The sequence below is a fragment of the Diorhabda sublineata genome, chromosome 10 (assembly GCF_026230105.1).
Source record: "Diorhabda sublineata isolate icDioSubl1.1 chromosome 10, icDioSubl1.1, whole genome shotgun sequence".
Classification (NCBI taxonomy): domain Eukaryota; kingdom Metazoa; phylum Arthropoda; class Insecta; order Coleoptera; family Chrysomelidae; genus Diorhabda; species Diorhabda sublineata.
Window position 1 is genome coordinate 4,250,523 of NC_079483.1, and position 20,166 is coordinate 4,270,688.

Sequence of the window (20,166 nt, forward strand, 5' to 3'; positions counted from 1 at the left end):
CGAACACGATGCTTCTACCCTTGCACACTTTTGTTCAACATTCAAACATTTTGGGATTCCTTTTTGCAGCAATTTTTCTCATGTCCAATTTTGACGTGAACTATATGATGAACGCGTTCTTATGAAATATTCAGTGCTCCAGATATCCGTTTTAGCCCCATTCAACGGTCTGATAAAATAATGTCATGAACTGCATCGATATTTACGGGAACTGACACAGAAACTGGCCTTCCCGATCGATCAGATTATATTTGAACCGCATTCGTATACGAAACCAACAACTGATGGACCGCACTACGTATGTTCTAAAATAAATGATTCTGTGTTTCACTATTTTGAAAAGAATTCTACAACGGATTAAAAAAGTTTCTTAATAAATTCGCGAAGATGAGTGGTTCATGCACGATTTATTTAGAAAGGAGCCACGTAAATATAACGGAAGCGTGAACTTGTAAATTTAAGTTTGAGAATTCGGACGTAGTGAGACTATTTCAATAAATATCCCGTTGTATTACCTATTTGTAATAATAAAAAAAACGCGTTTCATTAACAAATAAATCAATCCGAGTAATGTATACGTTACCTTGAAGTGAACGATTACGAATAAGACCTATTAAAATGCCTTTCTATAATTTCGTTGGAAAATATGATTCAATAATGGCCGCCGACGGTTATTATTTTATTGTGGTTTGTTAATTCACTTAATAATTGTTGTATTCAAAATAATTTATTGTTAGTTGAAATAAATATAAAATGAGTGAACTTAATATCAAAAAATATGTGAATTGTTTCTATTATTAACCTGAAGATGTCAGCACTTATCAGTTGTCAAAGCTACTCAAGATTTTATAAGTAGGAAAAAATATAAGAAGAACAAAGTCCAATTTATGATTCGATTGCCTTTTAACGAATACTTTCTCGTATAAGATTTACATAATTTTAAAAGTATTTATAAAAATAATAAATTTATAAAATGAGGTACCGACGCCTAAGGTAGAAAAAAAATTGTCGGCAAGGGTTTCGAACCAGTTTTTATAATCTGCAATTGATATTGGAAGAACGAAAATCTCATAAAAAATAGACCATATAACATGTCAACCACTATCACATGGCCCTGTGTATAAGTTTTTACGTTTAATATTAGATTTGGATCAAAGTATTTAGATAGTCGTTGTCCAGTCTAGTTTAATAATTTACCTGGGTCTAAGACTACACTCCTGAAACGAAAAACCAGTCAAGAAAGTGAATTGTAAAGGACGAACCTGCTCGAAAAAGGCTAAGACTGTTTCATCAGCCGGAAAAGTAATGGCCATCGTTTTTCTGGGTATTACCCTATTAAATCAATGGATTGTGCTTATCGAAAAGGAAACCAAATGTGAACATTTGTTACTAATTTTTAGTACCCCCCTATTCTAACCTAACCTAACCAATAAAGTTTTCATTTTTCTTTATTCCCATAATTTTTTTCATAAATCTGCCGAAAAACGAAGGTTTTGGAAAAAAATTCGCCGAAATCGGATGATTTTTCGATTTATTAGAGCCAAAAAACGAGGGGTCCGCGAAAGTATAAAATTACCTTAATTTCATACGAGCAATCACCTCTGAATTTCGTCGAATGTACATTTTTCAAAATATCTGTACTTTTAGAAATGGCATTGCTACAATAAAAATGAAAGTGTTATTATTATTAATAATAAATAGTATCGGTTAAGAACAAAGAGACAATGATTAATTACTATAAAACTGAAACAATGCAAGTTCATTTTTTTTTTAATTTAAGTTCATTAACAAAAAAAATATCACCTTGATAATTATCATTCATCTCGCTAGTTTCTAGTGTGCGAATTCTTTTATTTCTTTGATTATTGTTATTTAAATGTTGATCATCCCTTTGTTTTCATTCAAAACTTTTACTTTCTTTCGGTACATACAATTTTAATTTCTTTATATTGCGGCACATGGAAAACAATAAGTATTTCTTCTTTCTGTTGTAGAGGGTGATACTATCTCTAAAAGTTTACATCCTATTTACATCCAGAATCAAAAATAGAAAACGTAAAAGTCGTCGCACTCTCGGCGCGATAGACTATTGTGCATTTTTTACTGTTAGACTACGTTTTTGATTAAACGAAAAATTATTGTGGTTAAAATTTGATATTTATATTGTACGAGGATATATTGAAAAATTTTTAGCCTACTATAGAACCAAACAAAATTTCAATGTCAAAATATTTTATTAGTCAACATATTAATTGGGTACATTTATTACAGAGAACCTGCGACGTATCTAGACCTTTCAAAAAAAATGTTTCTTCTAGCTCTGCAAACCAGACCTCCACAGCTTTTATTACCTCCTCGTTGGAAGAAAATTTACGACCTCTTTATTTCAGTTGAGGAAAGAGATGATAGTCGGACGGAGCCAAATATGGTGAATAAGTGGTATGTTCTAGTAATTCAAACCCTAAATCACGAATTTTTTGCTTGGCTACATGAGATTTGTATACAGGGGCGTTGTCCTGCAAAAACAAAACACCTTTGGATAGCTTTCCTCGTCTTTTTTCTTTAATTTTTTCCCGTAGAGTGGTCAATAATGTCGAATAGTAATCTCCAGTTATTGTTCAACCATTATCCAAAAAAACAATCATGATCACTCCTTGGCAATCTCAAAAAACTTAAGCAAGAACTTTTTCAGCAGATTTTTGGTACACGAAATTTCTTAGGTGTTGGAGAACGCGTTCTTATGAACCTTTTAAATACTCCAGTTTTTCGATTTTCACAATTTCCGTGAACATCTTTTTTCTTTTAATTTATTACGTAACTCTGGTTTACTTTTTTGACGTCACACTTTACACTGACACAATAATTTATTGTTCATTGCTATGGTAACGCAATATTTTGTTGATGTATGAAACTGGTCTAGGCTAACTAGACATCAATATCAAGTAATATTTTGATAACGTCGAAAAGTCAAATTTTTCCCTGTCTTGTTTTTTCTTTTTTTTCCTAATAATGCCCAAAATTTTTTTCGTTTCGGCACATCTACATCTACATCTAAGTGTTATCATAATAGACAATAATTTTTATATTGGAATTTTATGAATGAGAACGTCCGTTGTCGTACGTACGTTTTTGTTCAAATGTCGTCTCTTTTTTGCAATTTCTACCTATATCCTGTCAAGCAATGATACGTAACACCTTATTGTTATTTTTGAAGATAAGTGCAGGCCAGTTCATGAGTGTATAGAATTAGTTCTATCGGATACAAAGAACGATATAGTGCAGACAGAAATGGAGCATTTGTTGATTGTTGTATTTAAGGTTATTTGATGTAATTCAGGCCTTGTAGTATTAACAAAAATGGAAAACGAAGACGAAGATGTAATGCCACCGTTTCCATATTACACTTATTGCACTGCACTGGCTGAACTGACTCTAGACCCAGTGCAAGCAGTACAGTGAACTGGGTGAACTAGTTCTATTGCACTGCTACTAAAAACAGCGACATTAGCACTGGTTCTGCTACAAAGAACGCTTCAGTGTACACTTCCTGAACTAGTACTGCCAGTGCAACTACCAAGAACAAACCACATGGTGCATTTCTTATGATGTTACACGCTATTTGAATACGATTCTTCAAATCGTTGATATCAACTATGGGTGTCGTCTAGACTAATGATTGAAGGTAACTCCATAAACAGAATCACAAGAATTTATTTCTGGAAATCGATGAGGTCCATTTTGAGACTCTCCTCGATGAATCCAACGGTTGGGGGTTGGTCAATGTTTCGATTCTTTCTTGTCTCCTGCTAATGTTTTCATTCTAATTAGGCTTCTCCTATTGTTGTCTTGATAGTATTTTCTACCTCCATTACTTGTATATGAATAAGTTCACAACAATTCAGCTGTTTTCTTATCATTTTTCCTATTATTGCCTATCATTTTGTGATTTGTCGTACTCCTTTATTTCTACTTTTGTCCCACTACGTCCTCCTTTCTCAGTGTCCAATTTTCACTTGCACATCTTACTATTCGTGCCGTAATTATGATGTAGATCTTTTTATTTCAATGCTATTTTTTCTTCGTCCCAGTATGGTCTCGGGTAATATAATTTCGTCCTCTCTTTTTCATTTTATTCTATTTGTATTTTGATCCTGTTGCTTACAGTTTATGATTATCACTTTAATATAACGGGTATTCACTCATATTTAGCTCATAAATGGACTATCTTCTGCATCTTCTTTCTTGTATTTGGTATAAGAACCACATCATCTGCATTACCGTCTCACAGGCATCTCTTTATTTCTTTTAAGTCCATTCTGTCGAAGGCTGCTCTGAGATCAATAACGTATTCTCTAGAATTCTAGTATATAGCTTATATTCATTTTTTGCTAGTCATACGATTCTATATCTATGTCTGGTCTCCAAGAGGTGGCAAGATAAAGATATTTCCAGCATTTAATATTTGTCGTATCAAATTTTACGTCTATTTTCCATCAAAAAAAATATAAATCATGTTGTTTAAATTTTTCCATCTATTGGTTTAAAAAAAATGAATAAAAAATAATTTGCAATACATTTCAAGTTATAATTTTATTCCATAAAATTTCAACTTGAAAACAGATTTTATATGAAATGAAAGTAAAGATAAAATTAAAAAATTAGCCGCTTCAGGGACAATCATCGCGACAAGATAATTTTATATATTAGATAATTAACAAATAAAAAATAGGGGTTGATCGTAGAGGGTTGTATATGTGTATAAAAATGAAAACAAAACATTTTATCAAACAAATAAAAACAAATTTAGAGGTGGACTACTCTTGACATTTAGGGGGATGAAAAATAGATGTTGTTCGATTCTCAGACCTATCCGATATGCACAGAAAATTTCATGAGAATCGGTCAAGCCGTTTAGGAGAATTTTATTTATTAGAAGATTTTCATCATAATAAAAATATTTCCATAACAGTAATTTATCGATTTCTGTGAGAATACTTGGGATGATCAATTTCTGTGAAACAGGACAATATATTCCCTAAAAAAATTCATAAATATCGTCCTTGATATTTATTTGATTATCTATTTCATCCCAATATTGTATAATCAATTACGGACATCAGTATCGAATGTCACGTTCTCCTACACATTTTACAAGTGACCATACATGTAATTACAATAAAATGTCATTGTCTTTTTGATGTTTTTGTTTGTGTAACGCGTTTATATTTATATCCAAGCATATGTAATGTTAATTAGTTATAAATAACATGTATTACAAACCAAACACGACCACTTATAATTTCATCACGTCTCTTTATTATTTTCATTGTACCTTTTAACATAATAAGTAGATACGTTCAACTTGCATACGGCCTTTCTATAAATCAGTAGCGTTTCTTCGCTATTAAAATAATACAGTGTGATTAATTCGATTATACGAATAGGTAGATCAGTTAAATTGGTCTTCCCCAAAAGATATTCTCAATAAATAACATTCTCGAACGATAATTGTTGCACCAAATGCTCGAAGAAACTTCAACTGTTTGTATATGGAGATGAGCAGATAAATTCCAAATTCCACTAATAAGTAGTGATTTTTTTTCACTCGAGTCGCTTCGTACTGGTAACTTTGTATTTGTATACCAAGGACTGAAAGTGATACTTAGTTGGACGAGCCTGACGAGCGAAGCGAGGTGAGCAACAGACAAAGTAGTATTTCAGCCGCGGCGTACACAACATTTTTTAGACGACGCATAAATCCTAAATCAATTTAGGTAATAATAAACATGCATCAAAATTAACTTAAATGAATCTTAAATAAACTCAACAAAAGAACAGAAATAATGTATTTTTAATGAGATAACAAATTTAACTGAAATCATTTTGTTCCCTTCCAAACGGTTTCTTCTTTGATACATATCAGCGCAGCTGTAGAAAAAACTCGTTCTGAAGCAACAGAGTTAAGTCGCTAAGTTATACAGAACTGGCATAATTAGTTTCCTTTTCTTCCAGTAAGCAATAGGATCATTGATGATGTTTGATTTGTAGTACGTTCCGAAAGTTTTCCATCAAAATCTTCCCATAAATCATTCACGTCCTTATTTTCTGGTTGCGGGTGGCTTGACGATGAAGACTCCGATTCTGTTATAATAAATATTTTTTTAGTTCTTGACCAATGCCTGTATTTACGATCTTTTTAACCAGTGCTGCTTGAACATTTCTAATCAAAGGAATCACTGAAGACAATGTTGGACATTTCTCTCCAGATAAGGCTGCAGTAAGTTTTTCAAGAGGTCTTATCTACGCATTCTTGAACCACTTCCCATTCAAAGTTTTGCAAATTATTTGGTGAACCAGGCATATCGGACATAGTTGCTGATAAAGCAGTTTTAATTTTGAGCATTTTATCTAGCATTAAATATGTAGAATTCCAGCGCGTTGGGACATCTTGCATTAATTTGATACATTCCATATCCATTGCACGTTGCATTTCCATAAGTTTGTGAGTCGCTTTGGTGCTTGAAATAGGTGATTATGGATTGGTATTTATTTATAATTTTCATAAATTGAGTATTAGCTTTCTTACAGTCAAGTTCAAAGTGTGAGCTACACAGTAGTGGTTTCTCTTACTTAAATATTCAGAAATAGCTTTCTTTATATTCGGAGCAATATCAGATTCTATTGTCACAATTTTTTCTGTAATTTGCCATTCATCAAATATCGACTTCAGCACACTTGCTAAAATAATAGAAGAATGTTCCTCCGTAACGTCTCGAGTACTAATAGTTTGCGAAAAAAAGTTTTGAATTATGAATGGAATATATTGTAACAGTTAGGTATGGTTTGTTACTGTCAGAAGTCCATAAATCTGTTGTAGCAGCCATATATTCAACTAAATGTAGAATATCTACAATTGTAGTACGTGCGGCATGAAGAATTTTCTCTCTTAAAGATTTCCTGCCGGGTAAAACATAGTCAGGATTCAGTTCATGGCAAAAATTAATAAAGCCGTCATTTTCCGCTGTTTGTAGAGGTTGCAAATCATTTTTGTAAGTGAAGAGCATTTGGCTTTGCAAGCTGTAATTGCTGAGAACTGCCGTTTCTTTGAAATAGAATTAAATAACTCAATTCACCAACTTGTTTTTTAAAAACAATTTATTTAGCAAACTGAAGATTTAATAATTTAAAGCTACAATAATCTGACTACATTTTTCAGCACTTATACGAATACATTTAAATGCCACTTATGGACAGACCTTGATAGGTCGAGGTGGGTCAATTGGTCGGCCAGCTAGGTATCCGGATTTTACTCCTCTTGATTTTTTTATTTGGGGGCATGTCAAGTCTAGGTAGTAAATGTAGAAGATCTTGTTGGCCGTATACAAGCAGCAATAAAAGAAATTTCTAACACGCCTAATGTGCGATTTGATCAGTTGCTTTAATTTATTGTGTTTCACTTATTTTATGTTTAAGATGTGTTAACTAAATGTTACATTTTTATTCTGATTTATTTGTATCTGTATGGCATTAGACTTCATTGAGAATTTCTGGAAAAACGTTTTAGAGTAGTAGAAGAACATATTTTTCGAAAAAAAAAAAAAACGTTTCGTAGGACACTATTAACCTATACATATAAGTTGATTCGGAAGAAACTGTTAAGTATTTTTCTAAATAATCACAGGAGCGATGATCAAATGATGCTATTACTGATGGTAGAATTCAAATATTGGAAAAAAAACATTTTAACCAGTGGCGGAGAAGTGAGGAGTGGACAAAGGATCCTTAAATCCAACTGCACGCTTCCGGAGAAAACTATAAATCACTTATTCATTTTAAAACAAGTAGTTTATCGACCTGACAATCATAAAAAAAGTTTCAATAACAATCGATCACACAGAAATTTATCGAAAAAAAAAAAACGTTTCATTTTTAAAATTTTAACACTTTATATCGAAAGAATGAGTTTGCGTTTCCTATCCTGATAGGCATAATTTAACCCAAGAATGTCCGCTAGAGCGTTGGCAGTCGAATTTAAAGATATGAGTTTCGTCGAACTTTGATTGTTGTGTTATTTCTTCGTCATCATCAATCCTGATACTCACGTTTATAATACCAATTCGTAAAGTCAGGTCTTCTTCAGCATTCAAGTCTTCATTCATGGATCCCTATGTCCGCTTTTATTATTAATAGATAAACGTCAACTATGTCAATACATATAATATTTTATTTTGTTTATTTAAATCGTATGGAAAATAATTATCGATATGTTAGTACCGCCTTCTTTAGATACGATATGAAACACCTTGACTCCAAAATTAGTGATGTTACTAACATGTCGATATAGTAATTTTTTATGCAATAATTTTACCATAGGCGTATCGATCTAAAGTTATAAGCTAAATTAATTACTTATAGTGAATAAAGTGTTTGAAAAGTTTACTTTACACAACTCCATGGGTGCTAGGATTATCTAAGACCTCGATCTTTAAGATCTCGATCTTTACCTCTTAGGAACGAAGAAATATCATTCTACCTCCTCAAGAAAAGATTGAATCAAGAGTTGTTGAGGGCGAATGCAAAGCCATCTTCAAAAAAGGGCAGGAAATAAAACTGAACGGCGATAATATAGAATTTAGAAACAAATAAAAAGAAAAATCATGGCAGTCAAGGCACGCACAAAATTGCGCAGAAATAACGATTCATCAAATTTACATGAGGAGTTCATTTTGTTGCTGGTCTGAATAATTCACGAACACTGCTGCTGCAAAATACTTGACATCGAAAAGCAACTTGAACGTTGGCAAAGTTACAAGTTTAAACCCAAAAACGTCAAACTTTGAATCATCAATTCATAAAACTCTCTCCCATCCTTAATGCGTCCAATTTTCAAATTCTTTAGCCCACAGCTTATTTTGACGTCTTAAAAGAGGTTCCATCACTACGATCCTTCCAAAAAGGCAAGCGTCTTTCAATCTCCTTTTCACTGTATAAACACTCAAAGGCAGATCTCTAGATTCATTGATCTGAGCTGCTATCTCTGAATCTGCGAGTCACCAATCACTTTTACTGTTCAATACAATATGTTTATCATCAGCAGTTGTAGTTTTTCTAGACCGTCCTGAACATTTTAAATCGCCAAAGTTCCTGAGGGATGCATATTTTTTCAAGTTGTAGTTCAAGGTACGTAGAGGTATTTTTTAATCCGGCGGCTTTGAAGATTAACGCACAAGTTTCAACCGATAGTTCTTTAGTTTTACCCTTTTTAAAACTTACAAATCTGAATTTTAGAGAACGGAAATATTCGAATTTCACAAAAAGATGACTTGGTCCAAAAAGTATAAATCGCAGCACGTTCTTGCGTATGAAAGATTTTACTGGGACTAAACTACGATCATAAACACCGAAGAAACAATTCGCAGTTAAAGAATGATAAATCAGCCGGTACTTGCAAGTTTTAACTTGTCGCATTCATCGATAAAATAAAAATATGAGCTCGCATAATGTAAACAAATAACGGAAACTATTTGATAATAATAGAGTTTAGAGTAATAAAAAGTTTCATCAAACTCAAACTAATTCTTTGCAACCACGATCTTAACCTTGACCTGCGTAAGAAGATGGCACTTTTTATGTCTTTCCTGAGCTCTTCCAAAACGCTCACATAAAATATGCTCAAACCTTGGGAATCGTATGAAATGTGGGTTTATAGAGTGAAGGTTCTTGAGCGCGTTGACAAAACCTTGAAAATATAGTCAACACTATACTTAAATTAGAATCCTTTGATCATATGATGATGCGCAGCCCTGTGAGAAGCTCACCATTCGCAGATATTCAAATCGTGAAAGGGAGGCTAAGATGGTTCAGCCACATCATGAGAATGGGAGAAGAGTACGGAAACTATAAGAAGCGTGAACAAAAACAAGCAAGGAAAACTGAGGAGAAGCTGGACAGAAGAAATAAAGATGTCAGGGAAAAAACGAAGAACCTTACGACTAGAAAGATAGAAAGAATGTCATACTATAGTACAAAGTTGGTTCTTAATTCACTTCTCCATTATTCTACGAGAATGGTCCCAGAAGTACCTGACCCAACAAAGAAAACTCAAAATTTTTTTGAAAAACATAAAACATTTATTTTTGAACGTAATCTCCTTTCAGATGTTGCCCAGCGATGTTTATCAAGTTTGATATCCTTTTTATAATAAGAATCGTCAAACTCCTCAAAATAGCCGACATTATCTCTCCATTGTTGGAAAATTTTAGACCATTTGTTCTGGGAAGTCTGGGAACGGAAAATAATCCTAGGAATAGTTGTTTGTATGCCAAGGACTGAAAGTGCTACTTTATCGGATGAGCCTGAAAATTGCGAGATGAGCGAAGCGAGGCGAGCAACAGACGAGTCCAACAAAGTAGTATTTCAGCTGCGGCGTACACAATAGTTTTTAGACGACGCATAAGATCCAAAACTTTTCCAGTTACACTGAGGAAAGAAAATAAATAAAAGAGAATTATAAACATCTTATTTAGAATTTTTTCTGGTGACACCACTTCTTAAAGAGCTCGTACTGTTTTTCGAACCTTGCACGAGATTTATCCGACAACGAATTAAGAACGGCCGCATTGCTATCTTCGGTGAGATCAGATGGCGTGGATTCGAGTAACTCTTCATCGCTATGTTTTCTTTTCCATCATCATTCATTGTTTTCATTAATTTAGACAAAACTTCGAATAAAACGAATAATTTTGGAAAATTAAGAATTAAAGGTTATGCAAAATCATCGATGTGAAACTGTCAACTGTCAACATTGAAGTGGCTAGAATATTTAAGAAAGCTTTTGGACCGCGTAGTATGTAAGATTTTTTTTCATACCTCCTAGTTTCGACTCTCGAGGTATGAAAAATAAATATTTTTTTGAATTAGTATGAAATGATATACTACAATGAATGCACGCGAATGATGTAACTGTAACTATATGAGGAAACACGGCTCCTGCATGTTTCAATATTTTCATATAACAATCAAATAGTAAGGTACAGTGGAAGGATGTGCACATCCTTTTCACAATAACGTAAAAATAAAACAATTAAAATTCATAAACCGAAACGAATCCGACCGGGTTCAGTGAAAGTTAAAATCCAGTCATCGGTTTTATCTATCAATGTATATATTTGCGCAGGTAAAAGTTATTGAATATGGTATTTGATAAGCGATAGATGATTATTTTTATTTTCCACTTTTATTGAATTTACAAAAAAACACCATATTAAATACGAGTTCATTTATTCGCACACTAATTTAAAAACTTGTTAAATGTTAAAACGATGAAGCATCAATGGAAATATAACAAAAATAGGAAAATATTCCTTTTGAAACCTTCCATTAGTCCGGTGAAATTAGACCAACAAATAAGAGTGAAGCTACATAAATTAGTTTTTCGAGATTAGCAGCAACACGAGTAGTTTTATAATGAAAATACTTAAGACGAAAATTGTAGATCATAGAATTATCTACAAAAAACGTATCAATACTTTTTTTCCTACGAGACACCGTTTCTGTGAAAAAAGTTGTGAAAGTTATAATGTTATAATGTTTCAGATTTACAGTCGTATTTAATTAATGGCTATAATAATTGCATGAGAAATATCAAAGCTGCTGGTCAATTGATAATTTATTTGATGAATTTATGACAGTTCCAACTGCGAAAAACTGCGAAAAACTCATTTTTTGACAATTGACCTTGGATACAAAATTTTTCCATACACGGAAATGATGGAGAATATTCAAATTCTATGTTTAATTGTATTTTAAACAATTTTACTGATTTTCAGGAATTAATGTAACTTAAAATATCTAAATTGAGCAGATTATATTACGTGCACAATTTATATTTTTTTACAAAGTCATTCAGAAGGTTGAGGCATTTATCATAACAAAAAAATAGCATTCCTACGCGAAAATATTTCCGCTTTTCTCCGGTTCAAAATCATACTCAAAACACGCTAAGTCAGCATCGCAGAATGCTTTTATCGAATAGTGTCACATGCCGCAAAATAAATACTTCGTGTTTTATCAATGATTGGAATGGTTGGCTTCTCTTTTAACAACTTCAAAAGACAGTTCCCAATTCGAATGTACAATACCGGTTAACCCCAAAATCCATTCATTTTAAATCATACGCTATAACAAAGTTTTCTTTCATATTGTCAAGCGAAACGGTGTCTTACAAACCAAAGGAAAAAATGGTGTCCGTTATTTGCTTACTTTATAGACTTGCAAGTATAGTTCTTCCAATATCCTAATTACTCAAGTTCCCAACCAAATGAAAATGTTTATTACTCCCCTCATAAAATTCGGTAAACATCTAAGAAACCGTTAGACCACGTGGACTCGTCATTTCCACTATTTACCAATGAAAACATCGAATCGTAAACATACATGCAGTTCTATTGGTCGAAGCTGTCGGAAGGCGTCTGTACACAATTTCTTCGAAATATTCCTGCCAGACAGTCTGCGATAAACAGTGGCGTCACTATATTAGAATGTTTAAAAAAGGAAAATGATAATGATAAAGATGATAATGTAATCATAATAAGAATTGATAAATTAACCAGAGCAAATAAGAGGCGACAAAGAACATAAAAATAGTATGCATGGAGTGGGATAGAATTTTATTGAGTGATGGCTAAAAATTTGAGGCTTTTGGGTCGTCTAAGAGGAGAGTGTTTGTACGAATGTCGAAGTAAAAATGGATGTTGGGTCATGCGGAATTCCGAATGTAAAACACGGTGGAGGCTCGGTGATGTTTTTAAGGAAGGGCGACTACACACCTGGTGAAAATTGTATGGTTTTTGAAGAAAGAATGCAATAAAAAATATTAAATTAAATGAAATGTTGGCCAGAGCCTTATAGGCAGAATATTTACCTCCAGCAAGACAACGATTCCAAGCAATTCTCGATACTGTGCAGAGTATTTGAAAGTCGCCCGACCTCAACCCGATTGAGTTGTGGGACAAATAATACAGGGAAGTCAGAAAGTAATTTCTTATTTCCATTTCCTATCTCTAGAATATCCTGAAAATCGTATAGATCCAAATAGACGACGATTTTTTGTGATTATTTGTAATATTAATTTAGTTAAGAGGACACCCAGTTGATATATTAAATATTAAACCACGAGAGAGAGAATTTCGTTGGGTATATTTTGGGTGGAATGAGGAAATTTTTTTATAATGAGGAAGGCTCATTGGAATTGGCCCTGATATAGGAGTTGCTCCTCTGCAGGGCTGGGGTTGTGGTTTTCGTTTTTGATTGCTTCAGGCTCAAGAAAAATAAAATGCATGAAGAAGAAGAAGAAGAAAAAAGAGGAAAGCTCCATTCTAAAAAACAAACTGTTCCTTTCAGGTTTTGAGATGTATTTCTTTTTGTTTGTTTTTTAGTTTTTTTATTTTAGAATTTTATGTTTTTTTGTTCATTATTTGATAGGAAGCGATAATTTGTGAACTACATAAATATGTATGTACTTATTTAAAATCATCCTGCCAAAAATTATGTCTCCAGTAATAAACCTAATATTAGTTTTGCCATTTTGTAACTTATTTACTAATTATATCGATATTTTCATCAAAAGAGTTTTGCTAAATATGTCAATGTCAACCATTTAAATAAAATAGAGACTATTAAAAAAATTATTTTTCTTTTTAATTACCAATTCGTAAAAGGCCGGCACTTGGAATATTAGTAGTAATTATTTCTTTTGAGTTGACTGAGTTTGATTTAATTTATATGAATATTGTTGCTGACGTATTCACGTGATGGAAGATCTCCACTGTACCATTATTGTAAATTGTTGGAGACTTGAACCTATGAAAAATTTCTTCAGTTACTTTGGCCATATGCGGTCGTGAATACAGCACGCATCTCTGGAGGCGACTCACAGTAAATTTGTTTCGTTATAGTTTCATGAATTCACCAAGAATTGTGCGTATTACGTTCCAAAATACCAGAGCCATTATTTTCCTGTTAGTCAAAAGCTCTTTGAATATTTTAGTATGTTGGTAGAGCGCGTTTCTATTCATTACTTGGACTATTCTTTGGTCTCTGGATTGTAATACGATAGTCCCATAGTGTCATTGTTTTATCATTATCCTAATAGTATCCTAATTTGGTGGTCACAGGGAAGATCCCAAAATTTCTAAAAAGTTTAGCACTTGACTATTTTGGTAAACCAATTTTACAGTAGCGACAGGTGAACCTGGACACCTACAGGACGTGTTCATCGAACTGTCCACTTATCCAGTGATAAATGTTAGCAACATTCAGGTTGTACAAAACATATTAGCAGCTACCAATCGGTGGGAGAATTATCCTAGAGGTAATTATTCACCCATAACTCGGCGACGATGGAACTGAACACTTGTACAACACGTATTCTGAACAATTCTATTGCCTTGTATAACATCTCTCAATAAATAGTGTGACTGAAGTACCAACTTTCAAAAGACTGTTTCAATTTATCATTGCTTCTATCATTGATTGTGAATGTTCTGGTTGTCAAATTGAGGTGGTTACTCCAGAAAACATAAAAGAAAGTCCACAAATTAGTTATATCTAATCGTAAATTGAAATTGCATGAGATAGTTGAAAACGTAAAGATATCAGAAGGCAATGTGTTTACAATTATGCATGAAGATTTGACCATGAGAAAATGGATGCCGCGTTTACTCATACTCAAACAAAAACAACAAAGTATTGATGATTCAGAGCAGTGTTTGGCACATATTTACATATAATAAATCAGATTTTTTGCGTCAATATGTGACAATGGATGAAACGCAGTTTGAATGCAACTGTTTCACCAAGACAATGCAACGATGCACAAGTGGAAGCAACGATGGGTAAATTGAATATATTGAAGTTCGAATCGCTTCCTCATCCACTGTATAGGTCGTATCTGGCCCCCAGTGACTACTGGCTATTCGCTGATCTCAAAAAAATGCTCGCCGGTAAGAAATTCAGCTGGAATTAGAAGCCATTGTTGAAACTGACGCGTATTTTGAGGCAAAAGACAAATCCTTCTACAAGTACGGTATCGAGAAGTTGGAATGAATGTATTGCTTTTGAAGGAGATTACATTGATGTATAAAATCGATTTTTGACACGACTAGGTCAGGGAGCTTCAGAATCGTCTATATGTTTTATAATAAAACATGAAATTAATGCAAGTTGCAGGAAAATGTCGACATGGTCACTGTTGATTTAATATTTCCGAGGTCTTCCTTGTTGCGTAATTTTTAAATTTTAATTTAAATATTGGATATACATATGTAAAAGCTAATAGTCATTCCATAGAAAAAAATAAACGACTTTCTGCTTATTCAAATAACATAAAAGTTTCTCGTTATTTTAACGGAGTATGTTCGAAACACTCCTTTGAATAAAACATATAAATTAATTCCAATGTTAAAGAAAGTGTGTTATAATTACGTACCAGATGCGCTTATCTCTTCGGTGGATATCCACTAGAAAAATATCTGCAATAAAATTCGAAGATTAGTGTTAGAATAAGTTGAGAATGAAATGTTTTACATATAAACAGTTTTTAAACATTCTAGAGAACCTAAATACTACAAAAACAATAATAGGTCGATAGGCTAGACAAATCATGCGCAGATTTCTAGTTCCGAATGTGTTCTGAGTATGTCCAATATATCTTCGTGTAAGGATTTTTAATCTGGCGCATGTACATTTATTCATTTTGTGATATTTACCATAAAATAACCTCTAACCTACGCGATTTTGTACGTAATTAAACAGGGTGTTCCAAAATTATCTTTATAACTTTAAAAATTTATAATTTCGAACATAAACAAGATATTTATATTCTATCTTTTGCATGTTTTTTTCAATAGGCTAAGCAGTTATAAGTGAAGATGTGGACACCACAACAGAAAGCTCAATGCGAGTCATGGTTCATAGAGACGAAATCAGATACACAGGTTCAGAAAAACTTTCGTCAGGCTTCTTCATAAACAGTTGCGTCTGTATGCCTATAAGGTACATTATTTCTGGAGGCCCTGTTAGCAACAGATCGACCAAAACGTGTGGAATTTGTCGTAGACATGTTACAACGTATTGAGCATGATGAAGATTTATTGAAATAGGTTGGTTTCAGTGATGAGGTCACGTTTCATGTGTCTAGTACAATAAACCCCACATGCAGTAGTCGAGCTTCAACGAGACAGCACAAAGGTAAATGTGTGGTGTGCGCTTATGCACAACAAAATCATTGGTCCTTTCTTTTTCATAGAAACCACAGTTACTGGCTGCGTGTACTTGGATATGCTTCAAAACTTTGCTCTTCCTCAGTTGGAAGAATTACATCCGATTTTTTAGTTCCAACAGGATGGTGCACAACCACACTGGTTTACAGTAGTTCGCGAAACTTTTCCCAACCAATAGATTGGACGGGATGGCTCAATTCCATGGCCACCAAGATCTCCGGACATAACACCCCTCGACTTCTTCTTGTGGGGTTATTTAAAGGACATTGTTTACTAGACACCGGTTAATGACATTTATGATTTGAAACCCCGCATTACACAAGCTTTTGGTATAATCACAGGCGACATGTTACAGCGTACCTGGCTTGATTACAGACTGGAAGTGCTTAGTGCCACCAATAGTGCGCATATTGAAGTGTTCTAAAAAAACTTTATTACTTGCAGTAATACATGTAAAAGACAGAATATAAATATCTTGTTTATGTTCGAAGTTATGAATTTTTGAAGTTGTAAAGATAACTTTGGAATACCCTGTAAACCTTCGGTCAGTTTACTAATTATATTTTATTCTCTTAGCCAGTTTTGAATTCAAATTATAATTTTAGATGTTCAAAAATCGTTCTTGGAGGAATGTATGTGCAAAACATATTCTGAACAAAGCATGTACACTTGAAGACCACGAACGAGGCTATTACCTAGTACAGAGGGTGTCGGTTTAATATGTGACAATTTTTTCGCTTCAATTTAAACATGTCGTAACTTGATAAGACTAGTATGATGTGTATAATTGCTTAAATTTATTTTAATCATTCTCTCTCTCTCAAATATATAACGTTGCAAAATTACTAGAAGAAAAGGAGAGTAATAAGAGAAGCAAAAAGTAAATGGCGGAAGGAACAGTGAAGATATGTTTACAAGAACAGCACGATGAGTATAAACTGAACACGAAAATAAAATAAACATCTAGAATATATAGAAAAAAGACCTTCTCTAATATACAGAATGAACAAGGACAAAAAACACGTAATAAGGATTGATATAGAGGAGAAAAATCTCTTCCTCTTCATACACCTGCAGATGGAACAATCTTCGTCTTCTTTTGAGACGGTTCTTTCTTTTCATCCCATTTCATCCCCCTGTTTTGTATCTGGTGGAACTTACGTCTGCCAGAAACCAAAATCTACAATAAAGCGAATATCGAGTACAAAAAATACTTAATAAGGATTCATATAAAAGAGAGAGATCTCTTCTTCTTCATACGTCTTTAGCTTCTTTGGAGACGGTTTTTTTTCTCAGTATATCGTTTTTTTTTCGGGTGTAAGGTGATGAACTTACGTTTGCTAGGATCCAAGAACAAAAAAAAATGAATATCGAGCACAAAATAACCACGTAATAAGATTTCATATCGAAGATCTTTTCTTCTTCAAACTTTTGATAGTAAAATTCAATAATTTGCAAGCGTTTTTCGTTCGTAAGTCGATTCATGATTAAATTATAGACCAAATTGAACAAGTTTGACAGTGACACAAGACACGATTCACGAGTGATTTATCAAAAACAGTGTTGCTAAAAAGATACCAGCAAAAAATCACTCGTTAAAAAGAACTGAAGCTAAACAGGATGCGGATTAACGGGTCACTTCTAAAAGAATGCACGCTGAGTAGGAAAGAGATCTGAAACAATTTAGAGAGAGTCTTAAGGCGGTATTAAGATTACTTAAATATGAAATAGATACGAGGATGTATTGATATCTAGTTAGCCTAGACTAGTTCCGTGCATAAACAAAATATTGCGTTACCATAGCAACGAACAATAATTTATTACAAGTGTTAGTGTAAAGTTTGACGTCAAAAAAGTAAAACAGAGTTACGCAATAAATTAAAAGTGAAAAGACGTCCATCGAAATTGTGAAAATGGAAAGATTAGAGTATCGAGTCATCATCAAGTACCTGTATTTAGAAGGGTTAAGAGGTAAGCAGATTTACGAAGATATGCTTAATTCCCTTGGTGATCAATGTCCTTCGTATGCGACCGTGAAAAATTGGACTGCAAGCTTCAAAAGAGGTAAATTTTCCATTGAAGATGATGACCGATCGGGAAGGCCAGTTTCTGTGTCAGTCCCCGAAAATATCGATGCAGTTCATGACATGATTTTATCAAACCGTCGAATTTAGTTGAAACGTTTATCTGAAGCACTGAATATTTCATACGAACGCATTCATCATATAGTTCACGTCTATTTGAACATGAGAAAAATTGCTGCAAAATTGATACCCAAATGTTTGAATGTTGACCAAAAGCGTTCGATCTGTGCTCGATTTAAAAACGATGTAGACTTCTTAAACCGAATTGTTACTATTGATGAGACTTGGGTACATTTCTACGATCCAGAAACAAAGCAAAAATCGATGGAATGACGACACTCTGGTTCTCCAAGACCTAAGAATTTTCGTGTACCAAAATTCTGCTGAAAAAGTTCTTGCTTAAGTTTTTTGACATTGCCATGGAGTAATTGTGATTGTTTTTTTGTATAATGGTTGAACAATAACTGGAGATTACTATTCGACATTACTGGTCCTCTCTAGGGTAAAAAATTAAAGAGAAAAGACGCGGAAAGCTATCCAAAGGTGTTTTGTTGCTGCACACAAATCTCATGTTGCCATGTAAAAAATTCGTGATTTAGGGTTTGAATTACTAGAACACTCCCCTTATTCACCAGATTTGGCTCCGTCGGACTATCATCACTTTTCTCAACCGAAAAAAAGTTTAAAAGGTCGTAAATTTTCTTCCAACTAGGAGGTAATAAAAGCTGTGGAGGTCTGGTTAGGTTGCAGAACAAGGAGAAACATTTTTTTTGAAAGGTCTAGATACGTTGCAGGTTCGCTGTAATAAATGTATCCAATTAAGAGGAGAATATGTTGAGTAATAAAATCTTTTGACATTGAAATTTTGTTTGGTTCTATAGTAGACAGAAAGAAGGACGCAAAAACGAATTTAAGGTTAAGGAAAGATAAGATGGATGCTGAACATCTAGAACAAGACAAAAGCTTTTTAGAAATTAAATGAAAATCATGAATCTTCTTTGTTGCTAAATATTGGAACTGTTTTTGTTCTTGCTTCTGTAAATATTTCAATTCCCTGATTCTTGCTTTCTATCACTGTGAGGAGCACTGAGATTGTAATTTTCTTTAACTCCATATATAACTTTACTAGTGGTAATAGTAATGGGAACAACGTCTATTACGAATTTTCTAGTTCTGTTTCTAGTTTTGCGATTTTGCATTGCTATCGTTTCCAACAGGAAACACACACACGAAGATTCAACATATTGTACATGGATTGTAGGTTTATCTTCACACATTATTCCAACTTCTTCTCTTCATTCATTCATCTTCATTAAATTAATGGAAAACTTTAAATAATCTAAATTTTCCATAGATAATTCATTGAAATATATAGAAATTATCCATATAAATAATTCTTCTACTTCATTATTCTCACTAAATGTACCATCTAAATAAAATATATTTATTTTATAATTCTTTCTTCCAATCTACAATGCTTATTATAAAAATAGACTTTCTGAAATGCTTTTTCCAACAAAACCTCACTTCTCCAAATATTTCCAATAGTGTGTTTCGTGGCAAGCATTTTTTAATTGTGTAAGGATCGATTTTTCGTCGCTCACGAGACTCTTTTGAATTTTTCATTATCACAGAATTCACATAAGACTGCACCTTACAATTTGCATTCAATTAAACTATTAAGAATAAGATTCATCAATGTAATCTCCTTCAAAAGCAATACAATTATTCTAACGCTTCTCTAACTCTCGTTTCCGTGCTCGTAAAAAGATTTGTCTTTTGTCTAGAAATTGTTTCTTCAT

General features: G+C 33.2%; 1 protein-coding gene across 1 annotated transcript in view; it reads right to left on the reverse strand.

Annotated features, from left to right (window-relative positions):
* Nucleotides 1–20,166, reverse strand: part of LOC130449285 (uncharacterized) — a 109,411-nt gene that overhangs the window by 54,910 nt on the left and 34,335 nt on the right. The window contains exon 2 of the mRNA XM_056787006.1: nt 15,488–15,530. The gene's annotated coding sequence lies outside the window, so the exon portion shown is untranslated. The remainder of the gene's footprint in view (nt 1–15,487; nt 15,531–20,166) is intronic.